A 24,368-nucleotide genomic window follows, 5' to 3' on the forward strand; every position below is an offset into this window, starting at 1 on the left:
GTGATTCACAAAGCTAAATGACAAGCATGTTGAAAGCATACACATCATCAATTATACATTGCAAAAAGAATCTAACATGCGAGCATCTAGTACATTCTTCCATAACAAAGTGAGACATATGCACATTACCCCAAAAGTTCCGAATTTTAGGAAGACTCCTTTTGTTCTAGATTTAGTTTAGAACCATGGTTCGACCTTAATGAAAGTAGATTTGTTTCTACCAAAGATTCAAGTCCTGGTGGGATGTCATGTGAGATACCGGTATGAGGTATCATCCTATTCCTATGTGTACGGATAGGACTGTTTGCTATCATCCCAACATCCCAATTAGAACGTATTGGGACGTCCGTTGTTTCAAGCGTCGGGATGGGCGGGACAATGGCTTGTCCCATTCCATGAAAAAACCGAGATAGCCTCATCCCATGGGATTTAAAACCTTGGTTGCCACAAATTTGAGTATTTCCTTTGCAGCCATAATCTTCGATATAGGGTCATGCACCCACTTTGGTATCTTGTGGAATCTTGAATTTGCACTTGCTTCCTAAGAGCTTCCTTGAGTTCATACGTACCTGCTTCTTTGTACCCACACTCACATTTGCTCTCGCACCCCTCTCGATTTTGGCAACTAAGAGTGTTTCTTTTTCCTCCTTATGCAATTTGCATCACCTGTTTAGGGTAGGGGTTAAAACCCCTAACTCTTTAGCTTTTATCCAGTATTGCGCTAAAAAAATATCCACTTTCAAATCATCAAATAGTTTATGGCACAATTCAATTCAAGATGGCTTTGATGGATACCACTCACTAATTAGGTATTAACCCAGTTTATGTGGTACTAAGGTGGTCAGGTCATCATGAATGTATATATACTGCAAATATGAAAAACACAAAAAAGAAAATCTACAACTAATTTGCATTCCAACAAGTTCATCTAATCATTGTGTCAAAGTTCATCTCATCTAAGTCTTTTTTTCTCTTATGTTTTGCACTTTTTCTTTTTGTTGTCTTCTGTTCTCTGTTAAAATGATTCAGAAAACAGGTTTAGGACAATGCAACCTTATAAGCATCATTTTTATTGACTTTGTACTGTATCCTTTGAAGTTTTCTTAATGTCCATTGGAATACTCTAATACCTACAAGTCAGACTGCTTCTCTGTTGCAAAGAACTGCATAACATTGCTGAATTCAGAAGAAAAAAAAATGATTGATGGCAGATATCCTTCTGTGGAGTTTTATTGGTTCTGGTCTATTCTTAATATGCTGAACCTCAAAAGTTCAAATCTCATCTGGACCTATTTGCATCTATTCTTGGAGTTTGCACTTTAAGCGATTCTTTCAACCATATTTGATGTTGCTAGTAGTTGCCGTGCAGAGAAAAGAGGAATTTTTAGAAATTCATTGACATATGTATTCTATTGGTCAAATGGTTATTTACCCTTTTTTTTTTGGGTGTTTAGGAACACTTTTCTGTTAATATTTGCAGTTAAGCACATCATATGTACATTTTGTAGCAAGGAAGGAGGTACTGTCCTGAACTGCCCTATTTAGGGCATACCAAACTGTACTGGAGACAGACCAGCAGGGTTCCATCCTTCAGATAGAGAAATCCGGCGAGGGAGGGGGAGAGAGAGGAAAATAGAGAGAGGGAGTGAGGAAGGAACAGAGGGAGGGAGAGAGAAGGAGAGGGAGATGGTGGGAGGGCTGAAAGTCTTTGGTTTACCTATTTTGAATGAAACAGTTACTTGTTACCGACTTTAGTTTGAAGCGACAAATTAAAAAAAGAGGCCTGGTCCATGTTTCATTTGAAACAAGGGGACCTGACCCATCTCTCTTGGCCTCTCTCTCTCCCCTCCTCCCTCTCTCTCCTTCCATTCCTCTCCCTCCCTCCCCCCCTCTCTCTCTTCATCTCTCTCCTTCTCCCTCTTCCCCTCCCTCTCTGGCTTTGGCTTTGTCAGTACTGCCTGGAATGGTATGGCTTGGAGGCATACCGTAGTGTACCAATGGGCAACTGGTATAGGTCCTAGTACAGCCATGTTTGATTTGCAGTTAACTAAATTTTATCATCAGAACTTCAGACTGATTTCCCTACCACAGTTGACTTAACAGCCAGTTGGAAATGCAATATACTCCTAGAACCATGATGTGATCAAGCTTTTGAAGAAATTTGATGCTAAGCTTAGGTTTGTTTTGCAAGCTAATTTTTAAATATACATTGTATAAGACTATTGGGCCTTCATAGACTGCTGTAGTTATTTTTTTCTTTGACCTGTACATTATGTAGATTGCTTCTATGCATGTGACATTGCATGTCAAGTTCCAGAATATGGGGTTTATCCAAGTTAACTTGATTTCACAAATAGTGTTGAAATAGCCGGGGTTAATCATTCTTTATGAGATGGTATTCTTCAATATTATTATTGTTTATCATTTTTTCCCTCTTGTGTTTTCAATGGGGTGAACTGTTATTTTCTAAGCCTTTTTTCTGAGGCATAGTTTTTCCACTTTCTTCTAAACCATTCCTATTGATATGCTTTAGCTTAGACCTGCACTGGTGATGATGTTTAAATGCCGAATCAGATGTAGTTCACCAATCACCATTGCTTTTGAGCTCTGGTCACTTTTAACCAAGTTTAAAACTTCATAAAGCAGAATATATAAATTATTATATCACTGCAATCTTGTTTAACTAAGACGTATCTGTGAAAAAATGACTGCCTGGATATGACTTTGATGGATGTCAAGTCATATCATGGTCTTAATTGGTTTGTGTCAGAATTATTTGTGGTACATTCATATACATTATATGTCGAAGTCTGCTAACTAATTATAATCTCTTGCATATGTTGTTCCACTAGATGTATATTGGAGAATTCTGTAAATTACTATTCTTTTCATTGTGTGGTTGATATGTGAGATTTTTTTTTTTTTTTAGTGTCATAAACGGATCAACATAATTTCAGAGAGTTCTGCTTTTTTTTTTTTTGAACAAACATCATCCAAATAAAGTTTGAATTTTGCAAAAAAAGTGATTTCACCTTTTTCTCTACCTTGCCAAATGGAGATGTTGGTTTGGGACCTTTGTGAATGTGGGTGGAAAAAAGTGGCTGGTTAACAACTCTGCATTCCCAACACAATTCTATCATTTGACAGCCATTCGACCATGATTTCAACAGAGTCATTTTTGTTCCTTAGCCCCCAATAAGAAACCACCAAGTGAACTGATGTCCCTGTCTTGATCGTAATGTCAATTGAAACCACTCTCCCACTCTCTTCCCTCTTACCACCAAACTCTAGGTGTCCCTTCCAATCTGTTCATGGCACGGGTCTACTAAGAGGTCAACGGCAAGTCCCTAACTGATGCTAAAGTTGAGAAGCTCCATTTGCAAAGTTTGGACTTGGAAAGGCCAAACACCACTCAGTTGTCTTTAAGTTTAGGGTTACTATCAACTTTTCTCAGCTACGACCTCAAATATTTTACCGAAGTATTTGACTTTTTCTTCAAAAAAAAAAATCTTCAATATTCTTTTTCTACAAGGATGAAAATAGTGCTAAAGTAATCTAGATGAAAGGGAGGCTTGCAATACCATCTCTTCTGCACAGTTTTTCAAGAACCACAGCCCACCCTATGATGAAGCTCTTTGAAGATGTTTATTTGAAGATGTTCATAATAATAGTAGCTTACAGTTAAATTTTCCAAATGAATCATAGAAGTTGAAAGGGCCTGCCAATCCCTAAAACCTCCAACCCTCCACAGGATGGTGGCTTATCTATGATATGCATGTCCAACAAACTTGATGCTAAAGATGAGAAAGGCTGCTGAGATTGCATATTAACTCCCCGGAAATTTCTAGAAGATGGATTTGAACAGGATGGGCCTCCACAAAAGGGAAGGCAAGATTCTAACACCAACATGTTGCTAAAATTACCATTGAGAGGTAGGATTTGACCACCACCATTTTTCTTAACCTCCCCTGGTGGCAAGATTCTAACACCAACATGTTGCTAAAATTACCGTCGAGAGGTAGGATTTGACCACCACCATTTTTCTTAACCTTCCCTAGTGTATTGTTAGATTCTATGGTTTTCATATCTTTATATCTGACAAATAATTGCAACTTTACACAGGATTTTGAGATGGCCATTGATCAATGTTTCAAAACTTTAGTTTCTGAATGGAAAAGTTTCAATGGGATGAGAACTGAATGAACCTCTTCAATCCAACTTGTTTGTTCCTCTTAAATTTGTTTCACTTCTTATGAAATGGATCTGACTTGTAGGAGTCATTGCAATGAATTTGCATAGCAATTGAGAAAAGTTAAAATTTAAGTTTGTTCAGAGGAAAGTATAAAGAACACTTTTGGGGGGACTGTGTAGTTGTTCGAAGAGAACACTTGACGTTGTGAGACTAGTTGTTTTTTTTTTCTAATTTTTCAATTGCAGTCTTGCCATTGTTGATCTATTTGTAAAGGATAAAAAATAGACAAGACTGTGTTCAACAGCATTAAAGCCACAATTGATCAAGCGATATGTATCTCTGGGGTTTTGTGATGCCATCAAATGCTAATCAGATGTAACCATTTCATAATTTCAAAGTCCACAATTATTGTTTTATCACTACATATGGTAACAAGAAGGTTTATAAGCAGCTGTTGAACATAGAAAGTGATGATAGTGAGGTGGATGTCTGGGGAAGAAAACAGCACGATAGGTTATGATTAAGTAAATTTGAGGAAGACAGAATTGGCCTTATGAGGAGTTGAGAGTAGGTTGGAGGATGGAAAAGAGGGGAGAGACTGATTATTTCACAGACAGCCTAATCTGTTTTTCACTTGTTGAAGACCATTTCAGGGAGCATTTCACAACATGGCTAGGAATAGATGTTGCTGTTAAAATGCTTAATGAAGATGTTATTACTGATGAGGATAAAATGTGGGTTGATCTCAGTGTATAGATGTATAGTATTTTGATGTTTGTTTCTTATTGTTTTAATTTCTAATTGATTCTGTGATGTTGCGCCTCTTTTCTACCTGGTCAGCTTCTTAGTCATTCTGTTTTATCTTTGATTTTTGCAGAAGGGAACTTAGATATGAGCTTTCATTGCTTCAGCAAATACGACATCCAAATATTGTCCAATTTTTGGGTGCTATAAACTCGGAGTAATTGAATGATGACAGTTATGGCATATCTGCCAAAGGTTGGTTTGTTGATTCTAAGCTCCTAATTTTTTTTTGAGCTTTGTGAAATCTATATTTGTGTATTTTTGGCATTTGTTGTTCATCCCATCTTACATTTTCTTTTCCTTTCTCCAAACGTGTTACTAGCCAATTTAACCAGATTTAGCCTTGTCATGGCTTCCTCTGGGTTGTGTCAATATCAGCCCAATAATGCAAGAAATATTGTTTTTCATGAACAATGTAAGACGTAAACAGTTATAAAGTGGACTTCCCAATTTCCATTATTATATGAATTCGATTTTAATGTAGTTAGGATTAATAAACTGCAACATGTGGTAGTCATGCATATATATCATCTTTTATAGAACTTTGAAGTTTAAACTCTAATATCTTTGGCATCAAGATGTTTGGGTATCTAATTGTATTTATTTTCTGGGATTAAGGCACTAAAAGGAAATCAGACTAATAAAATTGAAGATACAAACTCATAACATAAAAATTTTAAGCAGTGCAAGATTTTAGAATGTTACACTGCAACACCACTGGGTGAACCTCAAGTTTGCTTTGGAAATTGAGGTAATTGGCATCTGCTCCATTGGATTGACTCCCATCTGAATTTAGTCATCGTTGACTGAAAATTTTTATTGCACCCTAGATATTGATGGTCATTTTATGTTTAATCACTGGCCCCAAACATGCTTATGCATAAATGTGTATAAAAATAGAGATAACTCTGTACAGAAACAGGCGTAACTGAAAAATACAGCCTAATATAGAAGCGAATGTAAAAATGCCAACTATCTAAGGGCTAAACATAAAATGGCAGTCAAACAAAGGATTGATTGTTAAGTTCCATTGGAATTTCGTAAACATGTTTTATTTACTTGTACTGTTATACGTCCTGACAAAGATATGTTGGATGTATGTCCTAAAAGCCAATCTTGACTGACATATTTCATATTTCTAGGACATGATTTTATACTTATTGGCAGTTATATTATCATTCATGTCTATGTGCCCATGAATCATCCAAGGGATTAACAAGATGATACACATATTCTCAAAGAGTTGAGAATTTGAGGCATATGTTATTGATGGTTGATTCCTAAATTGCTCTGGTCATAGGATCATCATGGGGATGGTGATTGATCCGGATAGACCAGTGCACGGATCGCTTCTTCGGACAGATGGGTCTCGAGTCTGCAGTGTAGAGACACTGGAGCGAGAGTGCAGGTGGTTGTTAGAGAACAACTAGCACTGAGCGTGACCAACACGAGAAGTCACATTGATGTCTGCTCACTCATTCAGTGACTTTCTCGATGCTGTAGTTGTATGATTGTCCTTTGACCTGAGATGACACTACTGCTCGCAGTGAGGCTGCTGGAGTTTGACTGACACATCAACATGGATCTCAAAGAGCCCTTATAGTGGATGTTGGCGACAGTTGGTCCACTGTAGGAGTGGGGTGTGCATCAAGATGGGATTTATCGATTCTAGCAGAAGAGAGTAGTCCTATGAATTTAAGAGGCAGAGTCCTTAAGTCTATGGCCATAGCAGTGTGATTGATGGAAAAAATTTTCATAAATCACATATGGACTTAAGCTGATTGAATCTATCATATGATCGATGTTGAGGTTTGACGATTTATCCATGACCTTCATCTAGTTGGGACTCACGATAGAGGGACTGAATCACACGTTAACTACACCTAGAGGTTCATTTCAGTTCTACTGGGTTGTCACTACATACTGCTAGGTGTCACTAGTGGATTGTGAGAGCTCATTAGGATTGTTCTGGATCAACAATCCTTGTTGAGTTAGAGTGGACTTATTCCGACCCATTGAAAAGAGTTTTAATGATATGATGATAGAGATCATTGTGTATGTCTCACTACCAGATAGAATTGAACCTATGAGGTCACACAACAAAGGAATTAGGCATGCAATAAGTAATTGAGCTTATGAAGTGTTAATTGGGTTTAGAGAAACTCATTGTGTTCATGGTAACCTTGCTAGCACATGGTTGGACTCAATTTCTCTTTCCGTTGGGATTACTTATTTGATAAGTTAATTCTAACTTAATTACCTGTTAATAACCTACATGAATAAGATTCATGAGACTTAAATTATTGGGTGTCTAAGGTTATGGATCACATAAATTAAGGGTGCAAGTCCCTTATGAATCTCCTTGATAGTTATTATGGGGTGCCACCTTGATTTAATCAATTTGAGCGTGTCCATTGATTAGAGGGCCTTTTATTTTTCTATGGGGCATCTCTTGGGTGTATTTTGGGGTGTCTAATTATGGGTGCAAGGGCTCCAATTGTTGGTGCCTAATGGGCTTCTTAATGTAAGTTGGATAACTTAAGTTAATAGGAATCCTAATGCAAGTAGGACTTGTATTATGAGATTGAATAGGATTCAATTCTTATGTTTATTTAAAGGACCTCCCTTAAGATCTCTAAAGCATCAAAACCAGCAGTCCCTCACACCGAAAGGCTCTCCCCACGTCCTCTCTTCTTCTCCCTTTCTCTCCTCTTGGGTGTTCAATACACCCCCTTGGGATGTGCGTCCCAAGGAGTTTCATGCCTAAAGGAGTTTGGGTGCCTCTTTTTGTTAGTTTCTAACATCTGGTAGCAGCACATAGCAAGAGAAACTCTAGAGAAGAGGAGAAGAAGAAGATCAAGGAGAAAGATCAAGTGTTGATCGCGATTCAAGCTTCGTTCAGATTCAGCAGGTTGAATTTTGGAGAACCAAAATTCAGATTAAAGAGGACTGTTTCAGGATGATCCCGAGTGGATACTCGTAGAAGCCAGACACTTGTGTGGCTAAGAGCGAGCCTCTTCTCTTCCAGATCCAGTTTTGAAAAAAGAGATTGCGAAACAGGTATGTGATTTGATCACAATTTGAATTTCAGCATATGAAATAGATCATGTGGTTTTATGTTTTTATGCATGCAAATTAGATTAAAATTTTAATCTTATTCTGCTGCGGTATTTAAAAAATAAAATTTTTGAAACACATATGCATGCATCAAACTCCAAAATCCAACAGTGGTATCAGAGCCACGGGTTTTCATATGCTGAATTTTAATATACATATTTTTGAAAATATTTCAAAATTAATTTTTTCTTGATGCATGAGATGTATGGATGGATCTTCAAATCTGAAATTTGATTTTAGATTTAATTCTAGAATATATAGTTGATATATTGATGCATGCATAGATCTGAAAATTGATCAGAAAGAGTTTTAGTTTATGTGAAATAGATACATGTATGAAATCTGAATTTTTTTGTGATCTGAATTTTGATTCATATGTATGATATATGATTGCATATTTTGATCATAAATTTGGCTTTAATCTGATCTATGATTAGTATATGAGATATATGATATCATGTTTAGATCTGAAATTTTGTTTAAAATCTGATTTTACATGCATATATGTGATATATGTTTGTATGTTAGAACTTGAAAATTTTTTTATGTTTTAATACTTACTTTCATGCAAAGTATTTAGATCTGAAATATGATTTTAGAATCTGAAATTTATATTTGTGTATGAGGATTTTGGTCATGGAAAAATCAAAAATTAGGTCATGTAATAGGATTATATCTAAGATTTTTGATTTGGGACATATGGGTCTAATTCGATTAAGTAATTGGTTAAACGAGTCAAGTGTTGAATTAAGTTAGATCAATTAAGTTAATGATCATACAATTATTGTTGATTAAATCGATTGAGTCTTATATGTAGAATTAATTAACCAAGGACCTAATTTGGCTTGTTGATTTGAGCCCGATTCACTTGAGCTAACCAATTCTGATCAATTGTCCAATTGGTGTCTAAGGCAAGTAATTGAAAGGTGATTATTTAATTGGTTTCGTTCGCTTATCTGACCAATTTATTGTGTCTAAAGAAAGCAATGGGGACCCCACTAATCTCTACTTACCTGATCAATTTGAAAGATTGAGTCACAAATATGGTTACTTAGTGGTTTGATTTAGCCCATGTCAATTACATCAATCATGTGATGACTGATTAGATGAGACTAAATCTAAATCTCTCCACAAAATATTAAGTCCAAGGTCTTCCATCGTTGTAATTGCGGACGTGCTACCGGCGTTGATTGTTCTCGGCTGGTCACAGTGGTTCAGTTGCATCGGAACACGCAACCACTCTATTAGCAAAGAGTTGCTGCGGGGTAAAGATGGGGTTGGGCCCAATAACTGTTAGTTGAGGGACTCAATGACGGCTTTATACCTGCTTGTGAACGGTGGGTCTGACTTAACTAAGAAGTGCGGACAATAACTGTTAGGTGAGCCCACATGACTTAGAGACCAAGTGGTTGCAATATGTTAGAGAAGTATCTGGATAAAGAGTTGTCCACGCATCGGTGTTTATTCGTATTACCAATAACTGTTAGGTGAGGTGCATGGCATTGGTGGGACCGCAGCACCCACTAGAAATCTAATTATCGCGTTAGGATTTTCGTTTCTCCACCCGGAGAGTGTGGGAGTTCTGATAAAATAGTGGAGTCTCTTTTTATCTAAAAGTTTCTAGAGCAAAATTATAAAATAAATACAAACACCAATTAGAATCTTTGCTTCTGCTGTTCATTGTGTCAGCTTCCAACCCTCTAGCTTGAATCCTAGATATCAACCATTAACCAAAATCGAGTACATAGACTGACTTATAAACTTAAGAATTATTCTTAATTTTAGAAAATTAAGCAATATTCTCTACCAGATTATTCTAATGTTAACAACCCGTCCAACCCATAGTCAACGAGTAACTTGATGAGTGGATGGACAATGACAATAAAGATAGGTGCTATGCATGAGTACATGTACACTACCAACGACATATTGATTCATTCACAAGTGTTGTGAGGTGATTAGAGTCGCACAGCGCATGTGATGCATGATGGGCAGTTAGTCTATGATCGTTATTTGATAATGATTGAGGACATTAAAGAGCTTAAAAGCTCACATGACCATGCATAAGGAATTGCTTATGGATTTGATCCTGCGATTCCGGATTAGTTTATGTAGATAGTTTATGGTAAACTACCATATGAAAGACTATCATGGCACTTTATCTGAATTGGTCAAAGTGTTGATAACAAAGAAATCTTGAAAGAGTTCAGAGATAAATACCTGGAGAGCCTAAAGAAACAAAGACACATCTAGAATAGGTATGTCGAAATTGCTCAATACTGTCCTTACGATTTTTTCTTCTCCTAGTTGAGCTACAGACTCTAGTGTAGAGTCGATGAGAAGATAGAGGGTTGAGGAAGTAACCCTTGAATTGGCTATAGGACAACAGTTGCTGCTGTGGCCATGGGTATCTGTCCTTTGCGATCATCGTTTGGATTTAGTTCTTAGAGACAATCTCTATCATTTGCATGTTGATGCATATGTGAACTTAATTGAGCAATCAGTGAATGCTATTGGATTGAGAGATTCAAAATTGAGATAAAATTTAAAGTATATGTGGAATCTATAGCTAAGTCATATTGGAGAAGAAGTGATTAACAAACTGAAAAAATATGGCTTGGGCTTATTGACTGTTGAGTCAAATCTGTTTGTGCATCATCTCTTTGAGAAAATATGACCAGCTACTCTTGTGGGACAAGAGAAAAAGGATCACTGAGATACTTATCCTTGTACACATTTGATGTGTGTAGTCCATGTGATGTGCTAACCAAGGAGTTGTCTCTACTTTGTATATGAGATACAAATCTGAAATTTTTGAAAGGTTCAAAGAATTCAGATGTAAGTAGAGAAACAAATCAAAAAATTTTGAAGGTACTTCGATCGGATCGAGGATGGAATATTATTGAAAAAATTTCTCGATTATCTCATAAAATGATATTGTTTCATATTGGATCCCTCTTAGTAAATCTTAGCTCAATGAGATAAGAAGATCATGGGACTATATGAGATATGTCTGGTCATAATGAAATTCACTGATTTATTTATATTTCTTTAGGGATATGCTTTATTTCTATGAACTTGGATTCTCTTAAACCTGTTCCTACCACATCATATAAATATGACATGGTGAGAACTGAATTTGATTATTTTGAGATTCAAGGATGTCTAGTCTGTATCTAGGACAGTAGGTGGATATGTTAGAGGATAGGTCTATAAAGCTCTTCCTAAAAGAGTTTGGGATATTACTTTCTGATAGGATTACAATGTGATTGTGACTCAATGCTATCTTTTGAAAAATGTTTAACCAAATGAAGCAGTGGAGGAAAGTTAAGCTCTAAGAGAGTGTCTCTGAAGAGCAGGGAGCCTTGGGATCTTAAAACATATTAATCATGAGCCAGTAGACGTGTATTCCTCCTCCACCTCGTACATATAGTAGGATCTCAATCCTCTCGAAAGGTACTTGAGTTTTAACAGAGGATGTAGAGAAAATCATTTCTCATGGAGATAGAAACATAGAGATGATCCCAGAACCTACAACGAGGCGATGTGAGACATCGACTCCAAAAAGGATGTGAAATAGCTTTTCTGAGTAGAGATCTTTTGAAGATTTCTATATGGAATAGCTATGATTTCACTTCTTGTGATAGGTGATCACAAAGACCACAATATCCTTGGAGTTGGAACATTCATTTCAATGATATGATCAAATTGTTTGATCAGATATGAGAATTATGGGTTTCAAAAGGTCAGTGGGAGTGTCCAATACTGACATCGGTTAAAATATGATTGAATATAGATTTTTCATGAAAGACATAAAGTGAGCATCCTAAAGATCTATAGAGATAGATGCAATTGGATGCTTATGTTTTCACATATAAAGTACAGAGATCGGATGCTGAAAGCATTCAGCATAGAAATCTCGAGAGGGTCTGCTACCCTCTCGGGCATAGTCGTATGCCATAAAGTACTTGAACTGATTATACCGTGATTGTCACAAGTAGATATCAGTTGTATCCAGGCTGTGAGCGCTGGATTGCTGTGAAAACATCCTTAAGCTCTTAAGAAGAACTGAGGACATGTTCGGAGAAGGATCAAAGCTAGGAGTGGGAGGATACACCAATTCAGACTTTATGTCTGATGTTGATGGTAGAATGTCTACATCATGGATGTGTTCCTATGTCGATATCTTGAAGATTCTAAATAATCGATCAATGAAAGTGAGTACACTGTAGATGTGTAGGATGCATTCTGATTGTAATGTTAGTTGCAGAATTAGTTGTCATACCATCAGATGCCGTGACACTATACTGCAAAGACAATGGCACATAGCCCTTGCTAAGGAGCTAGGTCTCACCAGATATCCAAGCACATAGAACAGAAGAACACGCGACTACCTCGAGTAGAAATATATAGAGGTGCAGAGAGCAAACTCCACATGTGATGTGGATGACCCACTGGTAAGTCACTTGGCTAGCCTAAGACTATAGCCTGTCTTGTGAAGATAGGGCTTGGTACATGGCAGATTGGCTTTAGTGTAAGTGGGAGATTGTTGATGTATGTCCTAGAAGTCAATTTGGCGACACATTTCATATTTCTAGGATATGATTTTGTACTTATTGGACAGTTATATTACCATTCATGTCTATGTGTCCATGAATCATCCAAGGATTAACAAGATGATGACACATATTCTCAAAGAGTTGAGAATTTGAGGCATATTCATTGATGGTTGATTCTTAAATTGCTCCTGATCATAGGATCATCATGGGGATGTGATTGATCCGATAGATCCAGTGCACGGATCGCTTCTTCGGATAGATGGATCTTGAGTCTGCAGTGTAGAGACATTGGAGCGAGAGTGCAGGTGGTTGTTAGAGAACAACTAGACTGAGCTGACAACATGAGAAGTCACATGAATGTCTGCTCACTCGTTAGTGACTTTTCGATGCTGTAGTTGTATGACTGGTCTTTTGATCTGAGATGACACTACTGCTCGCAGTGAGGCTGTTGGAGTTTGACTGACACATCAACATGGATCTCAAGGAGTCTTGTAGTGGATGTTGCGACAGTTGGTCCACTGTAGGAGTGGAGTGTGCATCAAGATGGGATCTATCGATCTAGTAGAAGAGAGTAGTTCTATGGATTTAAGAGGCTGAGTCCTTAAGTCTATGCCATAGCAGTGTGATTGATGAAAAAGAATTTTCATAGAATCACATATGGACTTAAGCTGATTGAATCTATCATATGACCTATGTTGAGGTTTGACGATTTATCCATGACCTGCCATCTAGTCGGGACTCCGATAGAGGGACTGAATCACACATTAACTAACCTAGAGGTTCATTTCAGTTCTACTGGATTGTCACTACATACTATTAGGTGCACTAGTGGATTGTGAGAGCTCACTAGGATTGTTCTGGATCGACAATTTTGTTGAGTTAGAGTGGAATTATTCTGACCCATTAAAAAGAGTTTCAATGATACGATGATAGAGATCATTGAATGTCTCACTACCAGATAGAATTGAACCTATGAGATCACACAACAAAGGATTAGGCCTGAATAAGTAATTGAGCTTATGAAGTGTCAATTGGGTTTAGAGAAATCTATTGAATTCATGATAACCTTGCTAGCACATGGTTGGATCCAATTTCTCTTTCCGTTGGGATTACTTATTTGATAAGTTAATTCTAACTTAATTATCTGCTAATAACCTACATGAATAAGATTCATGAGACTTCAATTATTGGATGTCTAAGGTTATGGATCACATAAATTAAGGGTGCAAGTCTCTTATGAATCTCCTTGATAGTTATTATGGGGTGCCACCTTGATTTGATCAATTTGGACATGTTCATTGATTAGAGGGCCTTTTGTTTTCACATGGGGCATCTCTTGGGTGTGTTTTGGGGTGTTAATTATGAATGCAAGGGCTCCAATTGTTGGTGCCTAATGGGCTTCCTAATGTAAGTTGGATAACTTAAGTTAATAGGAATCCTAATGTCAGTAGGACTTGTATTATGAGATTGAATAGGATTCAATTCTTATGCCTATTTAAAGGGATCTTCCTTAAGATCCCTAGAGCATCAAAACCAGCAGCCCCTCACACCCAAAGGCTCTCCCCACGCTCTCTCTTCCTCTCCCTTTTTCTCGTCTTGGGTGTTCTATACACCCCTTCCTTGGATCGCGCGTCCTAAGGAGTTCCATGCCCAAAGGAGTTTGGGTGCCTCTTCCTTGTTGGTTTCTAACATCTAGTAGCAGCACATAGCAAGGAGAAACTCTAGAGAAGAGGAGAAGAAGAAGATCAAGAAGAAAGATCAAGTGTTGATCGCGATCCAGGCTTCGTTTAGATTCAGCAGGCTGAATTTTGGAGAACCAAAATTCAGATTAAAGAGGACTGTTCCAGGTTGATCCCGAATAGATATTCATAGAGGCCGGATACTTGTGCAGCTAAGAGAGAGTCTCTTCTCTTCCAGATCTAGTTTTGAAGAAAAGGATTGCGAAACAGGTATGTGATTTGATCACAATCTGAATTTCAGCATATATCAATTTCAGCATATGAAATAGATCATGTGGTTTTATGTTTTTATGTATGCAAAATTAAGATTAAAATTGTTTTAATCTTATTCTCCGCTGCGGTATTTAGAAAACAAAGTTTTTGAAACACATATGTATGCATCAAACCCCAAAATCCAACAAGATAGGCCATGATGGTTCAAGAAAAAAAGTTCAATAAAGAGATCAATATTCTAAGATCAATTCAATATACCATTTGTCTATCAAAATTTCTAATAAATATATGTATGTCATTATTACTTCTTTTGGTTTTAGTCTACATAATATGACATGTTAGCTATGTGATTTGATTGAATAAGAGCTGATTAAATCAAGAAATGGACTGGTACTCTTTCGTCTGAATCTCCATTTTCGACTCTTGTACTGGTTCAGATTTCAGAGTGGTGTCAAACCAATTATACCAAATGGAAAGGCAGCCTGGTCTATATATTGCGTGATGTCTTAGCTTACTTCATTCTTTGGTGCAGGGTGATCTATACCCTATTTCAAACAGATAGGATCAATAAAGCCATCAATGGCAGTTCAAGTTGCACTTGATATAGCAAGGTTGTCAAGTTGGTTTTTGCCTTCCATTTTCTCAAATAAACCTACTGACGAGTGGTCATTATTTAGATTCAAGTTAGAGATTAGTTTCTAACACTTCCTAAAATTTGGTCAAGACTAATCATTGTTCAATACTTATAGAATTCTGTTTTCCAGTCATCTTTAATTTTCTAGCACTGCAAATGCAAGAATTGAGCTATGGGTCAAAATTTGCCAGTCGAATGAATTATTTGCATGTGTAAACCATAAATGATTGCATCTGTGCTCTTATTTCTTTATATCTCATGTATGGATTCAATTTCACTACCTATTACTCTTTGAATAGCTTAAAGCTATTTGGATGTCCTTGCTTTGCTTATGATAAGTGACATTACAGAATTGTATTGTTAGACGATACTGGGCATTTATAAGTCGCAGATTTTGATGTCAACAACCTGCTGAAGATAATGAAACAAATAAGTGAACATGTGCTTGATTGATTCGCTATAGGAAGCAAAGCATCACATGAAAGACATTTTTAAGTATCAGAGTTCGAAAAAATCCCGAGGATAGCAGATATTTTAAATTCTTTTGGATCGGTTTTGATAATTGCATGTAGATCATCTATAATAACAGCATATCATATGATTGAGAGATTTGCATCAGGTAAAGGGGAGACATCTATTTTTTTTTTGTTGGTGACACCATCAAAAATATTCTAGAATTACAAGGAAATGAAAGAGGATAGTGTTATATGGATTTTCTTTTGTGTTTTTCCCTTTGTGCAATAACAAATGCGACATTTTATAGTTTATGATGGATCATTCCTATTTTTTTGGTAAAGGATGGATTATTCCTTTTCAGGAGCAATTTTTGAGGCATGGCTGGATCATTGTTAACAACAATGGAAGCAGTCCACGTTCCAGAAATTTATGAGCCATGAGCGGACCAGGAATTTATGAGCCATGAGTGGAGAGCATAAAGGTGGAGCTAATTGCCAGAAACTCATCCACAGATATTAGATACCACAGTGATTCTTGCAGATGCCTAGCGGGCATTGAGATTATCAAGCATGGGAAGGCCCCACAAATGAATTCTACAAGTTGGCAGATCCACTGCTTCTGTGGATCTGTAGATGCAGAGATTTGTGATGTGGATAAGGTCATAACAGACGTGTGGATTGGTTGGTAAAACATTAGCAGAATTCTTGAATCAGATGATTATTGGAAGGAATCAATACCTAAATCTAGTTTAATGTATTTTGTAGGGTGTCAGAGGAGGGCTATTCTTGAATATATTAATTTTATTTAACAGCAACTGCAACTCTCCCCTGCTGGCCCAAAAAAGAAAAGAAAGAGAGAAGGAAAGAAGAACAAAAACACAGACACAAATTAGTTAAGCTAGTGTGGATTATGTTGTGTTGAACAAGACTTGATGGTAGTACATGAAGGTGGGGCTTCAGTCCAGGTTAGGATGCTCAAAAGTCTTTTTCTTTTCTTCTCTCCTTTTTTCCTTTTTAATATTGGCTAATGAGGTGGACATAAGATTGAGTATTGGGTGGATGATAGTGAGATGCATCTTTTGGATGCTATGTGATGGCCACATACATGTTCACTTCAAAAGGAAGGGATGGGTGGAGAGATTTTACAACCAAGAGATGATGTTGTGGTTTAAGAGACTCTGTGTTCACATGGGGTACATGCACATTTGATGAGCACAAAGGTTATGATCATGTTTAGATTGATGTATTTAGAGTGTTTAGATTGATGTATTTTAGAGTACGAAGGAATAGTTAAAGATTATGGGGGATAAGATAAGAATCTGATCAAGATTGTATGCTCATGTGCAACCGAGATGTTAGACCCCTTAAGCAGGCACTCTATGTGTTTTGCAGCACTAGGTTTGCAAAGAAGGATAGGTGCTAAGAACACAAGGATAGAATTGATGAGAAGGGACACTAAGTCCTTTACTACAGAGAAACCCTTAATAGGACTGTTTGACAAGATATCCGATGCTGACTTAGATTGATAGCGTGAAACTCGATATGGTCAGTCGTGCAGTTAAATTGTTTAGTTTTCTTCAAATGCTCTGTTATATGAATCTGTGGTTACACTTATGAATAACCTAATATGCCAACCAAAAGCTGTCATGTCTTATCCCATTTCTACAATGTTCTTTTTTCTTTGTGCTGCTAGCTTAGTCATGCTCTTTTAAGCCCAAGCGTCTAAACTCATTAATATAGATGTAAAACTATAAACTTTTTGAGCAGGCAGGTATGTGGCTCCAGAAGTCTTCCAAATGAAGAATATGGCATAAAAGTGGGTATCGGAGATTTTACCTAAATAATGCTATTTTAAAAAAAATATGAAAATAATGTTCTTTACAAAATATTTATCAAAATACTATCTAAAACAAAGTCATCCTATCATAAGGCAACTTTATGTGCTGACTCACTACAGCTCACGTCATGTGGATGGTGGAGTCAGCAATGTAGAGTTGCCCTATATATAAGTCGCCCTGCTTATGGAGTCGCCCTATGATAGAGCGACTTTGAGTAATCATCGGCCCTGTACCAAGAGACTACTAGACTCTCCAGCCATCGAGAGAGAGGTTGGGGGGGCGTGGAGAGGGGCGGCGAGGACCGAGAGAGCCGAGAGGAAGAGGGTTGGGGGATCAAGAGGGAGAGGGGCGGGGTGTTTGGATTTTTTTTTTCTAAGTGACGGAGAGAGGGGAGAGAGGGGTTTAGTCGGGAGAGAGGGGAGATTAAACTCCTCTCTCCCCTCTTTCCGTCACTTGGCAAAAAAAAAAAAAAACCAAACTCCCACCCCTCTCCCTTTCGGTTCCTCGACCCTCTCTCTCTTGGCCCCCGCCGCCCCTCCTCGTGGCCCCCCCAACCTCCTCTTGGTGGTTAGAGAGTCTAGTGGTCTCTTGATGCAAGTCCGCAGTTAAAGTCACTCTATCATAAGACGACACCATAGGACGATTTATAGAGTCGCTCTTTTGTAGGGCAACTCTACGTTACTGACTCAGCCATTTACATAGCGTGAGTTGTGTTGGTCAGCACAAAAAGTCACTCTATGATAGGGCGACTTTATTTTGGACAGTATTCTGATAAATATTTTGTAAAGAGTATTATTTTGTAATTTTTTTAAAATTAACATTATTTAGGTAAAATTGCCATGGATATCTTTTCATTTTTTTTCTCTCTCTTGCAGGAGGTATGCTTTGTAAAAGCTTGCAAGTCTATAAACATATTTAGCATGGTAATTTCACCAATACTGATATAAGAGAATGGTTGCTCTGCAAATTTCTACTCGCTTGTCCATCTCAAAAGAACAAACTGATTTATTTGTGGGCATGCCCATGAATAGTAAAGTAAGAATGGAATTTGTCTTAGGCTTGATAAAAAATTAAAATTGTTGTTTGCTAGGGGTTAAGCTTGCATGTTTGACCTTCTTCATACCCTGCAATGGCGGGAGCCTCGTGCACTGGGATGTGCTTTTTTGTTAACCACGGGGAAAAACCCCAAATTGTGAACTTCTTTGTTGTCAAAACCAACAGAAGTTTGTATTTTTCTTTGTGCCAATCAATTAGAAATAATGCAAATAAAGATGTTAAGTGTGCATAAATAAGTTATGCACTCGTGCTAATTTGAAATATCATTTGGTGTACATTATTGCAGCAGGAAAAGATGCCATCTTTCAAGTAAATAGATGAGCTCTACTGACTGTCTTCTGCTTTTTCTTGGTGTTTTCCTCTGTAAATGCACATCATTCCCTAGATTTATTCAGTACTCATCTAGCAAATACTCATTGACAAGCAAGATGTATGTGTTGAATGTAATACTTTGTATCTACAGAGGTATAGGCCATATTGTGAGGTACATGCAACCTATATTATACCAACTCGACATGAGTATCATGAGGGGCTGCATGGCCTAGTATCTGGTCCTTTGTTAAGAATTTCCTCTACTGGATCCTTACGCTAGTGTCTATCCATGTTTAAGTGTGGGGGTGGTGAATTAAAGGGTCCCAGTTGCATGAGATGCAATAGTCTCAAATGTCATGTTCTTGAGTTAACATTTTTCATGTTCATGTTGGTTCATATGCATCCATAAATGTTTATATATGCATTATGCAGAGATGGTTACATTTACAACACGATATGTGCATAATCTTGTCTATCTAAAAAAGTCATACTAGAGTTGTAGGTGGTGCAAAGTTAAATTGGCACTTTTTGTTTCACACAGAGCTCAATTGCTGACAATAAGCTTGTGCTCAGTTCATCAATTTCTGGTGTTAATGATAATATACATGTGGTTAATTGTTTTCATGCTACATGGTTTGTTGATAATGCGTTCATATTGTTATAATTGTTGCTTTTGCATAGCATCTTTACGATACAATTTATTAACCTTGTCAATATATATTTATTTAATTGTGTTTGGATTATTATTAACCTGATCTAACCTGAAAAGCCAATACATTAAGAAACAAATCTTAAAACTTGATGAAATCTGACCAGAGTAGAAGTGATCATGCTTGAATTCAAATTTTTGACCCTATTTAAGTATGGTAAGTTTGGATTGTGACGAACGTACTTGTGTGTAGCCTTTGAAGATTTTTGAGTTGCACAAGCAGGCTGTTTAAACATATGTTTCTCTACGGCTTTTTATACATTAATTTAATGTCATGATGATTTGTGGTAGATGTCATGATTCCTTTATTATTTTAGGTCAGGAAGGGTGATGGCTGATAAACTTGGCACCGAAGGATCTTCAAAATGATCGTGTACATATAAAAAGCTGCTAAAAGTTCATTGGCAATTTATGGTGAACTTTCAAAGTTTTGTATGAGTCTTTTCTTGCAAAGAAACCACCATAGAAATAGGAAGTGTGATTCATGTGGCTGAAAATTTTGATGTAATTGTTGAGTGTAAGATCCATGTGGGTTGAAATGCTCAATTACCCTGAGAGAAACTTAAGCAAGTTCAGGGGTTTGTCCATCTATTTAATCAAACTACTTGCTTAAGCCAGTGCTGAGTTATATTTAGTTGATTAACATCATCGCTGTTGGCCTGCATGGCTTACATGAACTAGAAAAGGCTGCTAAAATATAGCTCAGTCAATTGACAATTGTCATTAACATTTGAATTCTTCGTAAACTGTTTTATCCAGATGATTGGAGGGTCTCCACCATTTCCCATTACACCAGACATCAAAGTTCTCAAGGCATATGTCCTAAGGAGAAACCTCCTTTTAATGCTCCAACCAAGCCTTATTCAAATGGATTAAAGTGTTAGTCTGTTGTCTTGAATAATCTTTCTTTTCAGCATATTGAACATATTATAATGCAATGTTGATCTCTCTTTAATATATTGGTGGATGTTCAATATGCCATTTAGTGTGCTCTAAGTTGGTAAAATTTTGTCAAAGTATTCTTTCAGTGGAAGAGATTAGAACAAAAAGAAACAGAAAAATAAAAGGGCTGAGTGATACATAGGAGAAATAACTGAGATAGTAAAAGATTCAAGGGAAGTGAAGGAAAATAGGAATTTTAGGTGAATCTCTACTTTATGTATCACACGAGAGAATTTAGTCTTAAGGGCTGAATTACCAAGATATCCTTTGTTCATGCCTATTAGTAAGTAGTCGATGCAGGACAAGAAAAGAATCAGAGTTAGAGAGTTTTTTGGGCCGGGAATGGGGGTGGGTGGGGGAAGCACAAACTTGGCCTCCAACTTTCAATTTATTTCACAAGAAAGTGAGCACTATTGTCTTTTGCTTGATCCTCTCTATAAGGAGTCCTAAACTTGGCCCACAAGTTACTGAATTTGAATCTTTTTGGGACTCATTGAAAAGATGGAAACAAATCTCTCAAAAAATCTTTAGTAAAACCATTGTATTTTAACAACCATAATGGTTTTATATAACTACATAATGTCAAATTAATGAGAAAGACTCATGAACTGGGCAGGAAAAGAAGAATCATGGCATTGTGATTGTAACTTGAGAATTGTTCTTTCATGTTGTCTAACTGATTATGCACTTGTGAAATAGCAATGTTGTTATTTTTCCTCCACATGTCTTTGGTTCAATATGGCCTTACACTAATTTTGTTAATGACCTTGGCAAGGTTTTTTAGTGATGTCAATTCTTGAAATTATTGAATTAAGTCCTCTTGATGATCCCTTAGAATTAATAAAGCCTTTATTATTATTTTTTTGTTAATCAAGGTTGTACATTGACTTGATCAGACTTTGACCTTTAACTTACAAACATGCTTATTAAATGCTTTAACTCAATTATCTGCTGTTACTACTGATTTGTGCTGCCAAGCATGGATTTCTTGCCAACAACCTAGAAACTTGATCTGTTATAATCACATTTTTATTTCAAGTAGATGAGAAAAATCTCTTTATTCAAGCTTTCTGAACAATATCATTATATGTCAACTGGGTTTGTTGTACACTATATGTTTGAGAAGTACTGAATCTTAAAGAGCATGCTGTTTAAGCTGATTGAGCAATTCTGGAATGAAAATCCTCCAGACTGACCTATGTTTGGATACATAATTGATCAGTTATCTTCTATTCAAAACTAGATTGCTAATAAGAGGCGTTGGAAGGTATGCTGTGAGATGTTTGCGACGCACAAGTGTATCTGAGAATGGGTTCCCACGGAGGACATGCATGTGAATTTTGATCAAGATATTTGCCTTTGATGCATTAAGATGATATCCATAATGTTGTATTATTTTTCATCTCTGAGCACATTGTTTTCTAAAGGAATGCTTATTTTTTAATCCTTCAATTGTTTCTGAGCAAGCTAACCATGTAAGATGTCAGCTTTAGTATGTTTTCATTTCTCAGCCAAAATTTTAATTTTGTTTTGATTATTAAGGGAAAGACATGGAGGGAAGATAATAAAATGCATTTCTTTTCAAACTTCACATGTACTACTTTTTTTGGGTGGTTAGGTATTCGGGGAGGGAATGGGTGGTTGAATTGTATCTTATTTGGTGATTAATCTTGATATTATCATATATATGAGCTTTTTTTTTTTTTTGGTATTCTGCAACACTATTACTTATAATATCCTAGGTGAGCAACAAATGCAACCGATTAGTGTCAGTTTGGTCCCAAATGCTGTGGAGTTATTTTTCCTTTTTTTAATTTATATTATATGGTTTGAACAATGGATGCTTATAGGTGTACATAATGAATGCTGCTGGGTGCTTGCAAGCTACTTAAAAAGTGTCTGCTCTAGTTTGGAGAATCACTATTAGAATGAAAGCTCGAATGATTTGAGATGGATTGAAGTGGCTCTGATGGGCAGTACCTGTGGTAACTTACAGATCTTTTGTTATAATTTTCACCATATGATCCATTGGTAATAACAGTTAAGAGAAATTTTTTGTGCACCGTGCGTGGTGATTGGCTTATGCACGGTCGGATAGCGGTGTGAAAAAAAATTTTTTTTTGTCCGGCTCCGCACGTGAGCCAATCATCATGGAAAGTACGTGCGATGCGCAGGGTGCACAAAGAATTTCTCTAACAGTTAAATATCTGAAACCGTGGATAGTCTAATATGCCATACAAAGAGCTCTATGATGCGGCTCCGATTTCTATGCCTGGCAAGAGCAATCACTCTTGTATCATTTGCCTCTCTCTTGCTATAGAAGCGATCCTTGGAGTTGGAGTACTGCCCAAGAATTTTGTTGGTGTCTTGTGTTCATGGTTTGTGAGAAGCTGAGGGATCTTTGTGACTTTAGAGCTGCAGCAGCAGAGTGTTTCAATCATTCCTTTTTTTCTTAAAAAAAAATTCTTTTCTATTTAGACGGATTCAATCATTCCTTTTTTTTGTTTTTGTGGCTCTATGCTTGTTCGTTCTGCGGTCCTGTCATGTCTTTTAGTGGCGCACTATTCTGGTGCTGCTGTTGCGAGCTAATGCGGATCAGGTGATGCCTCAGAAGTGAGTTGGCTCGCATGTTTCTCATAGTCCCTGCTTGTAGTCACGCATTCACTTGTCAGTGCGCCAGCAATGGTATCTACCAGCTACTGTCAAAATTTTGCTACGGGGAAAGCACCTTCCACTTTGGGTGGGGGGTCATGACCAATTCTATGACAAACTTTAGGGTGGGCCTGCTACAATCTTTGGAGAGATTTGAGGCCTGTGCCGTGTACCAAAAGAACCAGTGCTACAGACAGGTCACGGATGATTCTATTGGGACGCGGGAAGCAGCACAGAGTGTGAGATGCCACTGGTAGGGAGTTCCACCGTTATACCAAAAGCCATAATGTCTTGATTTGTTTTATCAAATTTCCTTTATCATATAGGAGTTTGTGGAAAGGAGTTCCACCGGCGACTCAACTTGGAAAAGAGTAAGGTAGGGAGTTTTTGCTTGTAGGTCAAGTTCTAATAGGTACTAAGAGGCGAGATGGATGAAACTAAAACGCGCCATTGGAACCACAGACCGCTTGTTTTGATGGACGGACATTTGTTACTGTTGCAAAGTAGGCAGAATATGATTCTGGTTAAAGTCAACTCTAATGGATGGACATACCGACATAGGGTAGAAAGATAGATACAAGTCTCTCAGAAAAGTAAAAAAAAAAAAAAAAAAAGATGAAGGAAAGAGAAGAAAGGTAGAGGAGTGATACCGTATATTTTGGATGGTTCTGTGACCGTTTTTTTTTTCCTAAACCGAGTAGATGTGGACTTTTGGAAGAATTTCCATGTTTTTTTCCCTCCCTTCTCTGAAATTAGATTAGGATCAACATGGAATGGTATAGTCTTTTATAGTCGAACATTTTAAGATGGCAAGAATAGGATTGGTCAACTTTGCTTCAACCCATTCTATAGCTGGATGGCCATTTTTTTGCGACTATAAGCTTAGGTTTGAGCAATATTGCTTAAGCTAATGTCGCAATAGAGTAGCGATAATCTGCTTTCATACTGAAGAAGTTTCATCCGACATTAGTGATTGCTCGGAAAGAAAACACTTATTAGAATTAGAAGGTGAGCATGTGCTCAAATGATAGAGATGAGAGAGTAATAATTATTTATCAAGAAAAATAATTGGATTAGATTGTATTGAAAAAGCATTGCACAAGGAGCTATCATTTAGGACATGAAATCCTCGTATGTTTTCTTTTT

At 37.1% G+C, this 24,368-nt stretch overlaps 1 protein-coding gene across 1 annotated transcript in view; it reads left to right on the forward strand.

Annotated features, from left to right (window-relative positions):
- The window catches only part of LOC105040567 (E3 ubiquitin-protein ligase CCNB1IP1 homolog), a 29,201-nt gene extending 7,160 nt beyond the window's left edge, over positions 1-22,041 (forward strand). The window contains 2 exon segments of the mRNA XM_073254611.1: positions 5,070-5,191; positions 21,814-22,041. The gene's annotated coding sequence lies outside the window, so the exon portion shown is untranslated.
- Positions 22,042-24,368: the final 2,327 nt, after the last annotated feature.

This window comes from Elaeis guineensis, chromosome 3 (assembly GCF_000442705.2).
Source record: "Elaeis guineensis isolate ETL-2024a chromosome 3, EG11, whole genome shotgun sequence".
NCBI lineage: Eukaryota > Viridiplantae > Streptophyta > Magnoliopsida > Arecales > Arecaceae > Elaeis > Elaeis guineensis.